The 18,470-nt window shown below is 42.1% G+C and overlaps 1 protein-coding gene across 4 annotated transcripts in view; it reads left to right on the top strand.

Moving 5' to 3' along the window:
* The window catches only part of MECOM (MDS1 and EVI1 complex locus), a 546,907-nt gene that overhangs the window by 15,050 nt on the left and 513,387 nt on the right, over nucleotides 1–18,470 (top strand). The window lies entirely within an intron of this gene.

The raw sequence follows: 18,470 nt of genomic DNA, 5'->3' as shown, positions 1-18,470 counted from the left end.
GCAGCTTTGGGTTTGTGAATGGGCAAATTACTCTTCCCGTGGTTGCCAGTCTCAGTGTTGTTTTATCCTTTGTGCAGATAGAGCAACCTAACCTTTGCCATCACAGTTCAAGGAAAAAATTTTTTGGGGGAGGATCTCAATGAGTTTTCTCCAACTCCTTGCTACTTGGAGCATTGTCTGAGAACAGAGAGCTGATCAAAATGCCCAAACTGAAGTCTGTACAGTTTCAAAAGCTGCGTCTTGTTTTTAGGTGCAGTTTTTATCCAGTAGAAGATAGTACTATCCAAAGATTGACATGGGCTTGTATCTCAGGCTTGCATGTGATTTTGTTATTTGTAAAACAGAAATAAGAATAAAAAGCACTGCCTTGTCTTCCAGTTCTCTTTGCCAACCATCTTGCTGTGCTATGCATATGTGTCCAAGCCAATGTTCCAGCCACTAGGTTTGGCACAGAAATCAGTCCATTCGCATCATCACTGCCGGGCACAGTTTAAAATCCTGAACAAACTCCCCATTTGCCTAAATGTGTAAGATGCCAGTGATTTAAACATCCTGTGGATGATGTTGCACTATTAAAACACCAGCAGAAATGTGGTTTGATCTGTGAAGCAACTTTGTATCCTCATTTCTTTGACCTAAAAACACTGGGTAGGTGGATCTGAAGAGGATGGGAAATGTCAAGGTAAAAAATATTATGCAGAGGCCTCATGATCTGTATATCAGATCTCTGTTCCTGCCCTTGAGTGGTAGTAATCTCAGTCACCAAGGTTTTTCCCTCAAGAAAAGAAAATACTCTGATACCTAATACAATGATCTGTACCTTAGGAAACCTTCCAAGTGAATCTGTGGAATTGGCCAGGACTTGGAGACTCTTTCCCGGGTGTGTGGAACATGACCATTTGCTTCCTTCTACCATTCTTGGCGTGATTTGCTTGATCACATCATAGCATCTCATTATGCAGACTTGACAAATGTTAATAACTTTCCTACGAGGAAAATGCTCACTGCAATGAGTTAAGCCCTTATCCACCTTGAAGCTAGGCTCTTGGGTTTTTTTTTTCCTTCCTTAGGTGTGATAGTCTAAAAAATTCAGTATGTGTCGGACACCATGGGCATTTTTTTCTGGTGGATGGTGCTGTCTGGAGAGTCAGGACAAAATGTGAGTCCCAAACTCGCTGCTTATCAACCTGGTGTCCCGGGGCAGGGCACTGACCCTCTGAGCAACATGTCCTCCGTGTAAGATAGGAACAAAAGCTACCTTCCTCCAGACTAGTATTGTTAAAATAAGATGACAGATGTAAATTTTTATAAGCTATAAAGAGTGGTGAAAATTTAATGTGCTATTAAAAGTTCTAGAAATTATAGAATATTAAAAATGCTAAGGAGCAATTAAGAGTGTAAACTCCAAAGCCATGTTATTTAGGCTGAAGCTTAGACTCGGCTACTACCTAGCTGTGTGGCCGTGTACAAGCTACTTAGCCTCTCTGTGCCTCAGTTTCTTCGTCTGTAAAATGGAGATCACTTATAACAACGACAATAAGTAATAGTACTAATCAAGATTATGCAGTGTTTGTGCATTATTGAGGTTAGTTCTCACACCTCTGTGAGGTGGGGGATATTACTATCTTTTTTTAAGAGACACAGGGCACTGTGACGTGTTAGTTGTTTGCCCTAAGCCTCTCAGTTCCAGGTGCGGAGCTGGATCCATGCGGAATCTGCTTTTCACTACAGCCCAAGAACTTCATTTGAACACTCTACTGCCTTATTTTTTTCATCCAGCAATAAAAGTGGAACATTACGTTGCCTGGGTACCCAGCACTCATAAAAGGTAATGTGATTTTGGGTAGAAGACACCTTAATTTACAGAAATGATTTCTTACAACTCTTGGTAAAGCAGGATTTTGCAGGGGTTTTTATGGGTAATCTTCTCTTTATGACAAGGGCTGGTCATCTCTTTGTCTTTTATTTTCTTCCTAGAATTATCTGCAGTGTAGCTTTCCATCACTTGGTGTTTTTAGTTTTATTTAGGGAACTACAAATCTTTGTTGCATGAATGATTTAGGAGAGACTTTATTACATCATTGCCTGAAATCACAAGCTAATTATACCTACAACTTACCGATGGGTGGTGCTGGATTCAGATTCTGATATTCTAAACAATGCACTGTGACTGTAAACTTGCCTGAGATCACCAGCATATTCTTAAGGCCAGGAAAGCAAGCCACAACCTTCTGAATCTTTCCTCTGTGCATAACATCAGAAACCAAGTCCTGTTTGCCCATCCTCAACTTTGTTTTTATATCCTAATCACTTGTGCCCCGCAACAAAGTATTTGGCTAGTTGCATAATTGAGTAATTTGTGGGATTTAAATAAAGGGAGGATAAATGAGTTCTCAGATCTAGTCCTTTTTTGTTTGTTTTTATTTTGGGTCAGAGGGCAATATAAGAGTAGCTACATTGACTCAACTATGGCTGCACAGAATCACTTAAAGAGCTTAAATTTAGCAAATAATGCTTGGGATCCATCCCAAACCAATCAAATCAGAATCTGTGGGGGCAAGGCCCAGGCAGTGGGGAACAATGAGTCCTTGATGTAGGAAAGTGAGATGAAGGAGGTCTTTTGAATTAAAGAACTAGGGAGATAGAGCAAGGTGGCTACCTTTGCGGTGATTTGGGGTTATATATGTTTAAATGTATGGCTCCTTTTTAGTTTTTACATTATGTGGTTGGAATTGAGAAATATTCTCTAAGACTTAGCTCCATGAACTTGTGTTTTTACCTATGATTTTTGGCATCTGCAGCAGTAACAGGTGGGAGATTTTCCGTGTGAGAGGTCACCGTTGGGGAGACCGTATCACAGGGAGGAGGATCTTTGGGTCCAGGAGCTCTGTCATCTCTGCGGCATTTTGTCCCAGTATCCGTTTCTAAGGAGACCATAATGTTTTTCAGGTTAAAAAATTATACCAAACGCAACCCAAACAAAAACAGGCTTAGCAGCCGTTTTGTGAGAGCATTTTAGTGTTGCTAGTTGCTTTTGCCTTTTAGTTTTAGAATCCCAGACAGACACAAATGCTTCTGTCCACGTTCCCATGCAAAGGGGACGCTGGGAGTTCTAGAGAAGGCGCGTAGGGAAAGCAGAAAATGGACTGTAAAAAAAGTCCCTGCCCGGAAGTGGTAAAAAACAGGAGAGTAGGTTTTCAGATTGGACTTGTGCTTGTTTTCGGAAGTTTGGATGTTAAATGCCGATGACCCTTATGCCTGTCTGGCTCTAATGCCATCAGCCACCGACTTCCATATACACAAGTATTCATTAAATAAACTCGTTCCATGTTGGATGTTTAGTTGCACCTGACTGCACTTGCTCAATGGGCCCAATGGTTCTAGAGGTTTCTTTGAGCTCAGTGCGTGGACACCAAAACACAGCACGGTAAAGCATGCAGACTCTTGTGTGCATTTACAGTGAAGGACGGTGGCTTTACTGAAAGACGGAAATTGAGGCAGTAAAAAAGCATGAGTTTCTATTTGTAAAATGTGTGCTTGCATATATCTTTGGACACTTGAGTGGCCCTCCTTCAGTTTTCGCTTAAGTTGTATGTTTCAAAATTATTAACTGTGTTGCACAAGTCCCCTGAGGAATTTCATTTAGATTCTGCCGCTTATTTCAATGGTGATTAATCTAATTGCCCCTTTATTTTTTTTCTTTCCAAATGATCACTTGCGTTTTTTAATTTTTAGAATTTTTGAACCCAGTGTAAAATGATGAAGTCGTTCAGTCGTTTAAAGAGAGCCTAAAGCCCTATTTTCATAAGAGCTTTTGAATGTTTACTTTGATCATAATGCTAGTGTAAGATGAATTTAAAATATAAAATGCCAGAAACCAAAAGTATAATTTTCTAGCCTCAGGAGTGGGGCCATAGACTCACATGTATTTGAGATAAAACTGTGTCTTTTAAGAGCCTTATGAGTTGCAGTGTAAGAGGAGGTTTGCAGCAAAGCTATATGATCTACTAGAGAAAATAGAGTGATTCTATTCTGCAGCTGAGGCTTGAAATAAGGAAGCCAAGGGCAACTTTCTCCAGGCCACCCACATGAGAGGGGCGAAACCGGGAGGAGATTTCTTAGCTGCCAGACTGCGCATAGCTGTTGCTATCAGAGGAAGTTTTGTGACTTCTTCATGGGAATGGAACGTCTCTCATAGAGGGGTATATTTTCCACTATGCAGAAATGATTCATTTCATTCTCAGCCTGGTAAATATTGATTTTGCTCTAGCTCTTTACATGCTGTTGAGATAAAACAGGAAGCTGTGTTCTCCAAAAGAGAGGTCCAATACTCTTAAAAAATTTTAATAATACATTTTATTAATATAATATATCCCAAATATTATCATCTCAACATGCCATTAGCATAAAAATATAAATGAAATATTTCTCATTCTTTTAAAAAAACAGTTTGAAATCCACTGTGTTTTTGCTATTAAATAAGATGGGTGACCAACCCCACTGGTTTTTCCTGGGGCTGTCCAGGTTTTAACCCTAAGAGTCTCTTGTCCTGGAAAACCCCTCAGTCCTGGGCAAACTGATGCAGTTGGTTACCCCACCCTCACAGCACATCTTTTTATTTTTTATTTTTCAGTTATAGTTGACATTCAATATTGTATTAGTTTCAGGAGTAGAGCATAGTGGTTAAACATTTATGTAATTTACAAAGCGATCACCCCATAAGTCTAGTACCCACTTTCATGATGTCCTCAGTTAATGTTTACGAAGCTTCCATTTGGTGAGTGATTTTGTATGAAGGATTCTCTTAGTAATTCTATATGTGACCTATTTCTCCCTTATACAGCTTCTGTTTTGAGAGTAAGCAGAAGGAAATGGTAGTAATAACAAAATTGGTTTTTGCTCATTCACACTTTTCTGCCGTTAGGATTATAGGAGCAGTGAGTTAGGAGACAGGATGGCAGGGGCAAGGATGGGGAAGAAAAACAGAGGCGTGTAGGAGAGAGAGGATGTGCAAGGCGGGGCGGCCCGGGGGTGTGTTATAAGCACAGGGTTTGCTTAGAAAACACGGTGCTAATAGTTCAATATTTAAACATTCATATTTGGGGATTCACACATCTCTATTAGAAGTTCTGTGAGAAGGAAGTTTAACAAAATCAGATTGATGACTGATGTAATTTAATTAGACTCTGGCTTCATAAATATGCAGTGTCATTGAATGAGAGGTTAAGTCCTTAGATTTCCTAAGAAAAATGGCAATTAGGTTTGCTTCGGAGTAGGCTGCAGACATTTCCACCCTGGTATATAAGTGGATAAAATAATTGGGTAATTTAAAAATTAGAAGGAAGGCTAAAAGTGACTGACCAATTGCAGTAGCCATTTCGTGCTCTTCTCGGCAGCTCGGCCCCCCTTTTCCAGCTTTGTGATTGCAGGCCCTTCTCTCTTGAACCGTGCTTTCTGTGATGCTATTAGGGTTATGACCCCCGATAATTTCACGCCGCCCTAAGCCCTTCGCATGGTGGCTTTACTAGAACATCAAGGGCAAACTATTAAGACTTTATAACAATATTAAAATCAGCCAGTTGACCAGAAGACTTACTGATTTTTTTTTTTTTTTTTTTTTTTGATGAGGTAGGGGAAGGGAGTGTGAGAGTATTTTTTTTTTTTAAAGCCTTTGTTTTGAATAAAACTGTGGCCAGGGAAAATACCTGAGACTGTGAATAGATAAGTTCACTCTCTGAGGTAATTTGGCGACTTGGACCGAGTTGGAGGCCTCTCCATAACCATGGCGACTCTTCCAGCAGTCAGCCTTTTTGTCTTTTGTCTTTTCTCAACTGCTCTTTACTTCTGGCCAAGATTCTTTCCTTTTCAATCCTTTTTTTTGGTTGTTGGCTCAAGAGCATACCTTAGAGTCGATGAATTTGCAGTTTTCTTAACATTTCATCAGTTATCCGACTATTTTAAAATCCCATTTGCAAATATTTTCCTTCTCCCTCATCTTCCCTTCACACTTGAAATGGATAAAGCAGAAGTTTTATTTTTCATGCCTACCTTCTCAGTCACCATCTGCTGCATCCCTGCATTCTCTTTAAGCCATTCCGTTAGATTCTTTGCTGAAATGAAATATATGATTAATAAATGGGAAGGCCCTTACTCGTGATTGATAACTACTTTTAGAAACACTGTCATTTGCAATTCATTAAATGCCTTATTTGCCATTTATATTTACTGAAAATTGATACTCTATGTATTAGTTCTTTCTCAATGACAGATCACTGGTAAATGTATAATTAAAAGAGAACTTAATTCCAATTTGTCTTCATTTCTCCTTGAAATAATTTTACAGCTGTCATACAGGCCTACTCCGTTCCAATGCGTTCTCCTCTGCTTTTTCCCACCATTGTTCTCGTTTATTTCTGAATTTCTTCCCTCAGGGCAATGTCACAGTGTCGGAAGACTGAAATTCAAACTCAGCCTCTGCTGCTTGTTGTGAGACTGGGCACATTGTTAACCGCTGCCGGCCTCAGTTTTCTCTCCTATAAAGTGGGAGTGTGAGTTCTAATTTTTCAGAATTAGCAGCAGGTTCAAATGAGACAATACATATACATTGGAAAGTGCTCTGTTAGCTGAAAAACGGAACACACATTGGAACTGAGTAAGTCAACGTGGTCACCCAGCTCCTCTGAATACAACGCTTGTGATAAGGCCCCATAATTGCAGGTTACAGATGTATCACATGGAGTAGCTCGCAGGAGAAATGAATTACTGCCAACAGACAGGTAGTGAAAACTTTGGTGAACAGTGCCAAATCTCCACACGGCACAGGAGCGCAGAAGGCGCAGCCTTATCGGGAAGGAGTTGGCCCAATGGGGTTAAAGTCACTGAGAAGTGCTAACTCACCCAGATCTGTGCCCTATGCAAACAGAGAGCAGTCGGGACACTGATTAATCTTCTCAGTTGACCATGCCCTGAGATAGCTCCAAGTGCTTTCCTGCTTCTTGTCACTGCTAGGACATGGGCCCATCCCCTTAGACCTCAGCCTCTGGCCTCCTGACTCCTTAATTCTTGCTCAGGTCTGGGGTTTTCACCAAATGAGGCTTTCTTGATAACTGAACAGATTTCCTTCCATTTTCTGCATCTCGTTCATTTTCCTCGACTCCTACCTCAGGGTGGCTTTTGGTGTTGCAGGGGGCAGGCTCCTATGCTCAAGGCAGCTTCTTCCGCCCTGTGGAGCCTGGCAAGTCGCCGCTGGGGCTGCAGGGGATTGGTCAAAAGCTTCCTGGCCTCTGCAGAACACGGGCTTCATCCTCCAGGGGGTGTTGAGCTCTTCCTGAGGGCTTGCATTCATCAAGGGAGGGAGAAAGATGTGAGCTTGGAATCACCTCCTCACATCCTTTCTCTTGTCTAGCAAACCTTGACTTGTGGGAGTTACAGGTTGTGGGGTTTTGCAGGAGCTCTGCTACCTTGGACATTAACTTCCCCTCTCAAGACAGAGCTAAGAGCACTCACCTCAGAGGTGTGCGACGTCTCAATGAGATCATATTGGTACTGTGCCTGGTATTTTGAAACCCTCAGTAAAATTCCCCTCTTTAGTAATGTGCCCTCTGTAAAGCTGCTACTGTCACTATGTTCCTTTATAGAGAAAAGACCCCGACAGTTAAATCAAATATTAGAATAATGCAGAGAGATGGACATACTCTTGTGGTTAGGTTTCTCCTCAAATTCCATTAGGCATCAATATTTTTTTCTGGTTTTCCCCTCTACTGACCAGCATTTTGTTAGTAATCAAGAACTTAGAATAGTAAAAGAGAATGCTTTGGAGAAGACTTTCCAATCATTATTTATGGATAGCCTGATTTTTGAAAATATTTTTGAATGAACTTATCTTTAGATTCTGATCTTAGGGCCAATGAATGGTCAGTTGGGTCCTGATGACTCTTTAGGGTCTTAAGTATTTTTAATAGGCAGTGTATGGTTTATCAGCTTTAGGTATTGTGGTAGGCTTTTATTGTTCGAATAAAATATTTGAATAATTTTTTGAATTAAAAATTTGAATAAAATATTTGACTATTGTTCACAGTAAATATTCCCTGTCTCTGGAGGAGAATTATACTTCCTTATCTTGTGACCCCAGGCTTGCGCTGACCAATATATGTGAACAGAGGTTTTTAAGATTCAGCGTGTGGCTCACCATGTTTTGTCTTTTATCTCTGTCATGAGAGCTGGCATGTTCCAGACAGAGGCTATTTTAGCAGCTTAGGGCCTGGAAGAAAGATGGGACTGAGGCAGAGCTGGCCCAGAATGAAACACATAGCATAAAATTAACAAGAAATAAACTTTTGCTAGAAGCCAATGAGATTTTGGGGTTATTTGTTACTGCAGCATAACCCAGCCTATTTTGACTGATAGAAGTGTAAATACTTGTGAATTTTGATTAATATTCTATTGAAGTACCTACTACATATCCTATGTGTACTATGTGCACACTTTTCATATATACTATATGTATATATTCTACATGTACTTGGGTTTTGTGAATTCTGAATTGTATTTACTGTTATAATTGGTTTTCATTTATTTCTTTTTCCTGCATTGATTACAGGAGTTTTGTTTCTAATCAAGGATATCTGAAAGATATTAGTTGTTAATAAAGAAAAACAAATTTTAACTGGCTTGAAAAAACTTCTTCATTTATAAAGCTGGAGAACCTTTTCATAGATCACACCAGGCATGGTTTGATCAGCTGTTTCCATGCTTTTCAGTTACCTCCTCCTTCCTTTGTATGTTGGCTTCATCCTCAGACTGTTGCAAAATGTTTTACTACATGCTTTCTTATTCGTATTTCAGAGGAGAGAGGCTTCTTTTAAAAAACAAGTAACTTTTCCCTTTATTGGACTGACTTAGGCAAAATGCCAGTCTCTGAAGAAACTGCTGTGGCTGGAGGGACACTATGCACTCACTGATACTGACTCACACCTGGGATACGTGCCTTTCCCTGAACCAACTCGGGATTGTTTCCTGGAGCTTGGAGGGATATTGTGTCAATGTGGGGAAGGGAGCTGCTACAGCAGGTGAATTCCAAATTCTCTCTGGTTTAATACAGTGAATATTTCTTAGTCAGGGACTAATGTAAATGTTCCTAATCCTCATGACTGGTTAGTCTCCGAGAAGTTATTCAGGGATCTTAGTATCTTAGAGTTCCTCCACCTTCAATGCAGAGCTCCCAAAGTTGCTGCAAAGGAAAGGAGACCTTGGGGAAGACACACATACTTCTTAGCTGCTTGAGCCCAGAAGTGATACACATCATTTCTGTTCACATTCCACTGGTGAGAACTAGTCATATGGCCCCCTTTTAGGTCAAGAGAAGTGTGAAACGTGTCCTTGGTTGGGCATCTGCTTCCCAGCACGCATTCCACACTGTGGAAGGGAGCACGGATCTCTGGTGATGAGCCAGCCAACTCTGCCACAGATGTTAATCCCACCCATGTGGCATAAAGGAGAAGGAATGGAGTGAATGTTGGGGAGGCAACTAACCATGTCAACCGCACCAGGGGACCTGGTCTCGATGTCAGGCGTTGATTTGTGCTGAAGCAGATGTGTGAGCCCTCCATTCCCTCTTAGACTAACTGCTGCAATCAACGTCCATGTATTACTTAAAAATATCTTCAGAAAATCTTTTAAGCTCCTAAATAAATGATTTCTTGTAAGATGCCAGGTTCTTCTCTCTTGATGAATGGATGAGGACCAAGGCCCAGGTGGCCTGTGAAGGAGGGTGCCCTTTCTCAGGTCGTGGTGTGTGGTTGCAGAGGACAAACACGGCCGTTCACGTGCAGGAGTTCAGCTGGGGATGAAGCCAGGAGATGTGTGCACGAGGCTGCGTGCAGAGTGAGAACTAAGCTATGAAGTCTGCACTGAGGGAGTCCTGGGGAATCAGACAAAGCAGCAGAGTGAGAGGAAGGTGAGTAGTTACGTGTGAGGAGGTTTTAAGACATTCAAGAAGTGAGTCCAAATGCCAGTAGACTTTTAAATGCTCTGAGAGTATAGACAAACCAGTGAAAGAAATAAGAAGATGTGGGGTGTGGGTGTGTGTGTGTATTTACATGCACATACACAACAGAATACTTACGCAGCCATAAGAAAAGACAAAATACTGCCATTTGTCACAGCATGGATGGACCTTGAGAATATTATGCTAAGTGAAATAAGTCAGTAAGAGAAAGCTAAGAACCGTATGATTCACTCATATGTGGGATATAAAACTAGAACTCATGGACACAGACAGCAGTGTGGCTGTTGGTTGCCAGAGGGAAGAGAGTGGGGGAGTGGGGGGGAGGTGGAGGGGGCCTAATATATGGTGACAAGACAATTTGACTTTGGGCGGTTGGCACACAGTACAATATACACGTCTTGTATCATAGAAATGTACACTTGAAACCTATATGATCCTATTAACCAGTATCACCCCAATAAATTTAATAAAAAATAATGTACATTAAAAGTAAAAAAAACAAAAAAAAACCCCACAGCTCGCTCTATCTGTTACATAAGAGTTTTTACTATCAAGTCATTCAACCTATAAGAAGTACTTTGGGGCCTTTTCTTATCCTCAGGTATCAGATTAAATATTTCTTCTCCAGAGAGACCATCCTTGATCGGAATGTCTTCTACCCCTGCCATTGTCCTCCATATTGAGGTTCAGAGTGTTTTTAGAGAGCGGCTACTATAATCTAGAAATGAACAGATCGCTGTCTACCTAGAACATGAGGCACACGAGATTGTTCATGTTATTCAGAGGCCGTCCATATTTACTCAGGATCATGGTGGGAAGGGGAAAATGCCTTTGTCAGCGGATAGAGTCTCAAGGGAGAAACCTGGAATTGTTGTGACTGAAGATTCTCTAAAATAGAAGGAGACTGAGACCAGGAGAGCTTAACTCTTCCAAACCTGCTTCATGGCTCACCTGATACAATCTGGGAGGCCAACCATGGGCAGGATTAAGAACCTTTGAAAGTCTAAAGGTTCCAGGAGGTGTACATTTCTGGTTGGCAGTTATAAACTGCTAAGGAGTGGCTGCATTGTATTCAGAAGTTTGCCTGACCCTTAAATTCAGTAGAATAAGTATCCTAGACTAGTTGGGATTTCTGGGTTCTTCCTATCACTGAATTATGAAGATTTCCTGTTGGGCTCTTATATCTTTTCCATATTCACAAAAAATACACCTAGGCATTGTTTTGTTGTATTAGAGAAAAATAGTAATTGCTGGGGGTCAACATATGTTTGTCACAGCAAAATACCCTCTTACTCAAAAAAAAAAAAAAAAAAAAAGTAAAAAGAAAGATCCTTGCAAGGGGAATGGTATAAACATTGAAAAACTTGGGTTCAGAAAAACATTTTATAAAGTCTCTTTATGTCTTTGTGGATAAGGTCATAAAAGTAGGCTGGGTGAGTTAGACAGCTGATGAAATAACCATATCTCAATGTCTGTGGATCTGTCAAGCTGGGGAGACTCTTTAGCTGAGGGCTGCAGAAATCTGTCCTTGTTACTACATTATTTCACATCGGTATCTATGACGCAGATAGAATGCTTTTCAGATGACTTCACTGGGAGATATAGCCAATGCAAAAGATAACAAAGTTGGCTCCAAATTATTTTGTCAAATTGGAACTCTGCCCTGTGGCCTGCAAGGTGCCACTCAGTAGACACAGATGTAAAATTTTTCATTAAGTTTTTAAGGAATCAATGGCATTAATTATGGGAAGGCTTGAGAGCAGGTTGAAGTGAAGGCTATCTCGTTGAACAGAAGCTGTTTATCACCTAGGGATATCATGCAGCTTCTAAAAAGCTGGCATTATATGAGGGTGCAATAAAGAAATTGATTATGGAAATGATCTGCCCCTTTATACTCTGGATGAGTCAGAGCATATTCAGAGCGTTGCACACAGTGTTAGCTGCTACTTTTGACGAGGGGCATTGACATCGAAGTTGTGAGGAAGAAGATACAACAGATTATAAAGGGGGTTGGAAGCCATGTTATAGAGAAACGGTAGAAGTAACTAAGGATATTGAATTTTACACATCTGACGACTGTTTGGACATTCAAGCTAAGAGAACGTGCAAGCATTCGAGAATGGTCTTGTAAGATGGATCCACTTTCGATAGTTAGAACCGTGGAGGGGTGGTGCAGAAAAAACCGTATGAGCTGAGTCAAGGAATTGTGAGCTATGCCCATGCAATAATGAATCATCTCTTTTGTTTTAAACACATGGCGCAAGGCAGGTAGTAGGGGGAAATGAGGCTGAAAAAGTAGTTTGGGGGCAGATGGTTCCACCCTTGAATATGATACCATGGAGTAAGTGCTTACCTTGGCGGACAAGGAGGAGTACTTGTGGTGTGTACACTAAGAATAATCGTGGTGATAATAATAATAACACTGTAAGCTAATTAACACTATTCTAAGTTCTTACTTATCTTAGCTCACTTAATTTTTACAATAGCCCTATGAACTAGACATTGCCATGAGTCTCATTTTATAGATGAGAAAGCAGAGGCACAGGGGTCACGCCATTCATAACTGGCTTGGCCCTGCGTGGTGCACCCCCAGGGCCCTGCAGCGGGGGCCCCGGGTCGCTGATCGGCGGGAGCTGCTTCCCCGTGGGCCAAAGGCCCTGGGCTCCTCCACACAGCCCGTCCGGGACTGGCATTTCACTTATGACTTCTGCTTGGAGCTGCTCAACAGAAAAACAAGGTGCTGGAGATAGAGGAAGCAGATGATTTAAAAAATGATTAAGAAGCTGTGTTTACTTTTTGGATTTTGAGGCCTTTCAAGTTTCAGGTTTGAACAGTGGGTCCTGGGCGGTGCATCCCGACTCTGGTTCACTGCCAAGAGTTGGGTGTGTCTAGCACAGAGGAGTGATTTAAGAGTAATTTAAGCTTAAGTACTCCCAAATGAACATTACCCCAGTAGCGTAAGGTTAAATTCTGGGTTTGCAAGGCCCCAAGCAGACATTTAAAAAAGAGACCCTTTGGCCCTTTGTTCAAATCCCACTGATGTCTGGCTGCCTTGCAATGCTTGTGCTACTTGGGTGGCACCGATGTCTTGGAGGGAGGAGAAGGCTGACTGGGGCTAGGGCCCTTCTGTCCTCCACTGTTTGCCCTTCGTGTCCTTACCAGCGAAGCCTGGTTAACATCATCAAGTTAGAGAGTTTAACTATTTAAGCGAAGGTCTGGGATAGTAAAAGAGAGGGTGTGGGCTTAATAGTGACTTTGATAAACTTATTTGCTATGTACTTATATGAACACTTAGCTTAAAAAAGCTTAACTGGAGCATGACCTCAAAAACTCTAAATGAGGGATAAAACCAATCCTATTAACATTGACTATAAAGTTGTTTATCTTTTTGCTGGTAAAGGGATGTGTGTGTGTGTGTGTAGTGGAGACTTGGGAATATTTAACTCAGTGACTATTTATTTTAGGAGGACCTACAGCTAGTCCCATAAGTAATGCAAATCTCCTCTCCCACAATAATGCTTAAAGAGAAAGCATCTCTGTGTTACTTATTCTTACTGCTCTTTTCCTCGTGGCTGGTGGGGCCGTTCAGGTCTGTGAAATGGTCCCATTCTGGGTGGTGGATTCTCTAATTAGCAGCAAGACTGTTGTATAGATGCTTAGGCACATCTTTTCCCAGAACCCCTTTTTTACCCAGGTTCACAACTATTTACTTCCCTCTTTCCTTTTCCGTTATCTGTTGTACCATGTTTCCTTTCTGATGTTTCACCTTCCCCTTGTCTTTTTCTGTTTCTTCATATTATTTTTGTTCCTTTGCCTTGACCCTCAATCTTAACCAATTCTTCCTGAGGTGGCTGACCTGAAACATGGTCACTTTACCTTAGATACACTGAGACCAGATTATGGGCAAAGGCAAATGAAGGCCTTTTGCCATTGCCATTGGATGCTGGGGTATTTTGGGGACTATCTTCCCAATGGCTGATTCACACAGGGTTGAGCGTGTGGAGATTTATTCTGTGCTTTGCTTGGGGAGCAGGCATTGCCAAACCCTTGGCAGGAATATAATCCACGTATAATGATGCCCCACTCTCCAAGCACCTTCCGTTCCTTGAATCCCACTCCTGTGGGCTGACATTTTAGTGAGAGTAGCGAGTAGCCCAACTACCGGCATTCTTCTTCCTAATTCATTTAACACACCCCCCCCATCTATCTGCTGCTAAGATGTACATGTACGAGATAAATGGGAACATAAGGATCATTTTGTACTTGAGTTATATCATTGCTGACTTCCTGAGAAGCCTGTTCAAACGACTAGAGGATGTTAACCAAATTGACAGTGTTTTTCTCTGAGGTAAAAGTCAGCAAAACATCTGCTTTTATAATAGTCTGCTTGCCTGGATAGGCATGTACTGTTTTGTTGTTCCAGAAGACTTTCAAGCAAATATACTGGTGAGTTTCAATGGCTTGGAACTTCCTGTTTTGTAATTTAAAAAAAAAGCCTTTGGAGAGTGGGTAGTGTTCACAGAATTCTGTGTTGCTTTAAATGCCTTCTCAGTCCCTAGGTTATCACAGGAAAAGATTGATTAGGAAGCTACATGAGATAGAAAGCAGATGAGAGATCCATTGCTCTTCTCCTTCAGTGCAGGGCCTTCGTAGACACTACTGTATAATACAATGAACCTAGTGTTAGAAACTCCAGGGCCAAGAAATATTGAACATCAGACAGTCAAGCATCCTACAGAATGTTTAGAAAGCACGTACGGGCCTTTTCTTTTTGATTTACCACCTTTGTGCAGATAGGGCCTCAGAAAAACCAAACCCAACAAAAATAAAGAGCTTTGGGATGAGCTAACTGAGATAGGTTGCCATGAATTTCATGAAGCATTTGTGGAACATAATATTTAATGGTGATATGGCAGATAGAATAATTTTCCTGGTGTTTGCACATGAGAGCTGTGACTCTGGCCAACCCACTATTTAACTCAAAAGCGTAAGCTTGGAGAGTCTGGAGTTTCAAATTCGTCACCCCTTGTCTGTGATCTTGGCCAACTGCCTTCACCTCTTTGGACTTTGAGTTAGCCCATCTGTTCAATGGGGTTATAAATATAATTTGTTCTCAGAAGGATTACCTAATTGGAGGCTAGCTGGCGAGAGAACGGAGTATTTTGCATGAAGGACAGTGTCATTGAACTAAATAACCGAATGAATATCATGTCATCTCTAGGTGGTTTTCACATAGCTTTTGACTCACCAGGATGCTTCTAGGGAATTGAAAGGGAAGGAGTAAGTGAGGAAAGACGACAGCCAGCTGCATTTGCTCACTCACAGTTCGGGCTGTGTCTGAGCATTCCCCTCCACGCAGGCCCGGTGCTGGGGTAGACAGGTCCCTAAACTCAGGCAACTTGTGGAGTTTGTGGCCAGGACGGGATGGGGAAAAACTCCACGAGCTGCCTGCCGTTCTCCCTGAGATGGCAAAAATGAAAACAACGCAACAAAACAGGCAAACTCAGCCTTGTACTTCCCTATCATTAACATGGGGCTTCTTGAAGTGTGGGGTGTAGACCAGAACAAAAAATGGGGTGATTATGGTGATTCACACTCTGAGTACTTGATAGTCTTGAACCAAGCAGCGAGAGTCAGTTCCTTCCAAGCTCTCTTTTAGTCCTTCTAACAACTGCAAGGACAAATGCAGGTTAACATGTGCTAATATGTCTCTATTCAACAAAAAGACAGAGGTTTAATATTAGAGGAACAGAATTTAGTTAGAAATTAATAACATTTTTTTCATTCTTTAACCTTTCCCTCTCTTTGAGGTGACGATATTGGTTTCCCCTTTGAAATTGTTCTTTTAAAATGAATTTAAGGGACAAAAGTGAGTGCTTGAAGACAATCATTGAGTAACTATACCCAGGTGGCATACAGGTAACTCTGAAGGAGGCCCTGGGATGAGCGAAGTTTGGGAAACACTTTAAAACCTTTAAGGGTCAAGGCCGGGATTTGAAATCAGAGCACTGAGTCCAAGTCTGGGGTCCCCCTGTGGCATGCCTGTGTGCCTTGCATAGCTGAGTACCGCCCACCGGGATAGCTGACCAAGGAGGACATCAGTATGCTTCACGGGGATGAATTTGGGGGCAGAATTTTTAGAATAGTAGGTTCTCCTTCCCTGTAACTCATGGGGATGAAGAGAAAAATGCACCACACTGCATCTGCCCCACGGGTCACTTGAGAAATCCAGATGACTTACTAGGGTAGCCGCTCACTGAGTCCCAGGCAGACCCCGAGCTGTTTATCTGGAATTCTCTGCACCTGTGCCATTAGCAAAGCATTTTGTATTTTTAGCAGGGATCATATTGTCCCCTTATTTGGCTTTCCCTTAACCTCAGGGGCATAGCAGTTGCCGGTGACTTTGAAATGGCATTGAGGTCACGACAGAAAGTTGCTGTGTATTTTCACTGATGTGAAGAGAAGGCCAGTTTCCTTCTTCATTGTGTGGAGTGTGTCACAAACCACTCTTGCTCCATCTGCCAGTAGTGTTGGGACTTGTTCAGATGGCGAATGGAGGAGTGGGCAGGAACCTTCCCTTGGCAGGGCTCCGAGGAAGGGCTGGTAGAGGTGCATTGGCAGTGGGAGCTGGCATTCGGCTGTTCTCAGAGGCCCTGCTTTGATGGATGGCCGGGCAGCCTGCATGGACCTCCCAGCAGTGGCTGAGGTGTTGAAGCATGTCCCCGTTAACTGCACTCTAGGCAGTGAACTGAAGAGGGAGCAAAGCCCAGGCAATGGGCCTTGGTGGCAGTGGTGGAGGTAGAGTGATCAGCTGCAAAGCTTTCAGCTTGTCCCCAACCAGTCAGTATTTCACAGGCCATGTGCTCGGAATATTAGCAAAAGAGGCCTGAGAGGGGACATGCACTTTCCACAAAGGTGCTTTCCACATTCTTGTACACACATGGCCTTCAAATATCAACCTCCAGAACACTTACTCAACTAAAATACACAGTGTTCCAATGGTAGAATCTCTTGGCTGGGAGAAGAGCTGTTAGTTATTAGTTTACTATTCAGTATTAATTGAGTAAATATTTGGAAAGCACCAGGTGGTGGTGGTGGTGGGGAAACACACAGGCTGGGGTGCATTTTGCCTTGGTTTTACTTTCATGATGGGCCTCAAATTTCATTATGTGAGATTTTTCTCCAAATGAAGGTATGCAAGGCCTATCCAGAAGGTATCCAGCCATATGCTATGAAAAATAGAGACATTTATTGAAGAAGATGCAAGGTACAAGTAGCATTGTACATAGGACAATGATGACTCAGTCCCCTTCAAAGCGGGCACCTTGGGACCTCACACAGTTCTCCCACTCGCCATCAGCTGCCCCGATCTGAATCTCATCGACGGTCTGAAACCTCTTCTCTTTCAAAGGTGATTTTAGTTTTGGAAAAGCTAGAAGTCACAGGGTGCCAAATGTGGGCTGTAGGGGAGCTGAGTCACCTGGGTGATTTGATGTTTCGCCAAAAAACTCCACACTAGACATGATGCATGAGCAAGCGCCTTGTCATGATGAAGCTGCCAATCACCAGTTGCCCAGAGGTGTGGCCTTCTGAATCATCTGAAAAGTATCCATGGAGGAATATTCAAGCTTAATGCAAAATTGGATGCAGATTTCTTGTTCTGCTTGCTCAGTCATTTTGAATGCAATGGCCACACAGTACACAAGCTCACTCAACAGCATCTACCGCCCTCACTGGCTAGCACAGTGAAGTCATCATTGTTCACGCATGTGCATTGCAGTCCACTCTCCTTGGCTGCCAGGTTACATTGATGGTGTGCAGGCTGTTCTCATGATATTAATAGTGGCTGGACTTTTTCTGGACAGACCTCATATAGACTGAAAGAGAGGCACTAAGCCTTGAACGAAGCCCATCATAAAACTTTAAACTTGTGTTCCATTGTGAGACCATATGCATACTATTGTGATTCTAACAAATATACAAACTTATATACACATTTTCTTAAAAAGCATATATGAATTACGTGTAAACATTTTAAATATACCACAGTTTTTGTAAAGGCATTTTTATCCTTTTTCTTCTCTTCTTCCAATCATCTGAAGAAATTCACTCTCCCCCAAAAACAAGTCCCAAGCAGGAGCAAGAGAATGAAGAGGAGGGGGTGGTGTGCTTTACGGATTAAGTGCTTTGAGTTTTTGGCAAATAGAACACCATGGAAATCTGTTATGCTTCTGCTTATCACTTGAGGTATGTGCTAACAAGCCAAACTTCGCTGCCCAGGAGGATGTGCCTCAAAGTGCAATGGCCATCAATGAATGCTGTGCATTCCTCCACTCTGCATTCCCCTCCTCAGGGCCCAACAGCTGACTGTCTGGTCTGCAAAAGGCACCTGTGCTTCCCAGTGTCTGGGCCTTTGCATGTGCTGTATCTCTAGCATGGACCAGGGATGCTCCTCCCCATGAGC

The sequence above is a fragment of the Pteronotus mesoamericanus genome, unplaced genomic scaffold, assembly GCF_021234165.1.
Source record: "Pteronotus mesoamericanus isolate MK-2021 breed Mesoamerican mustached bat unplaced genomic scaffold, CSHL_Meso_final contig_116, whole genome shotgun sequence".
NCBI classification, from domain to species: Eukaryota; Metazoa; Chordata; class Mammalia; order Chiroptera; family Mormoopidae; genus Pteronotus; species Pteronotus mesoamericanus.
The sequence above is the reverse complement of the archived record's forward strand: the minus strand, read 5'-3'. Positions and strand labels throughout refer to the sequence as shown.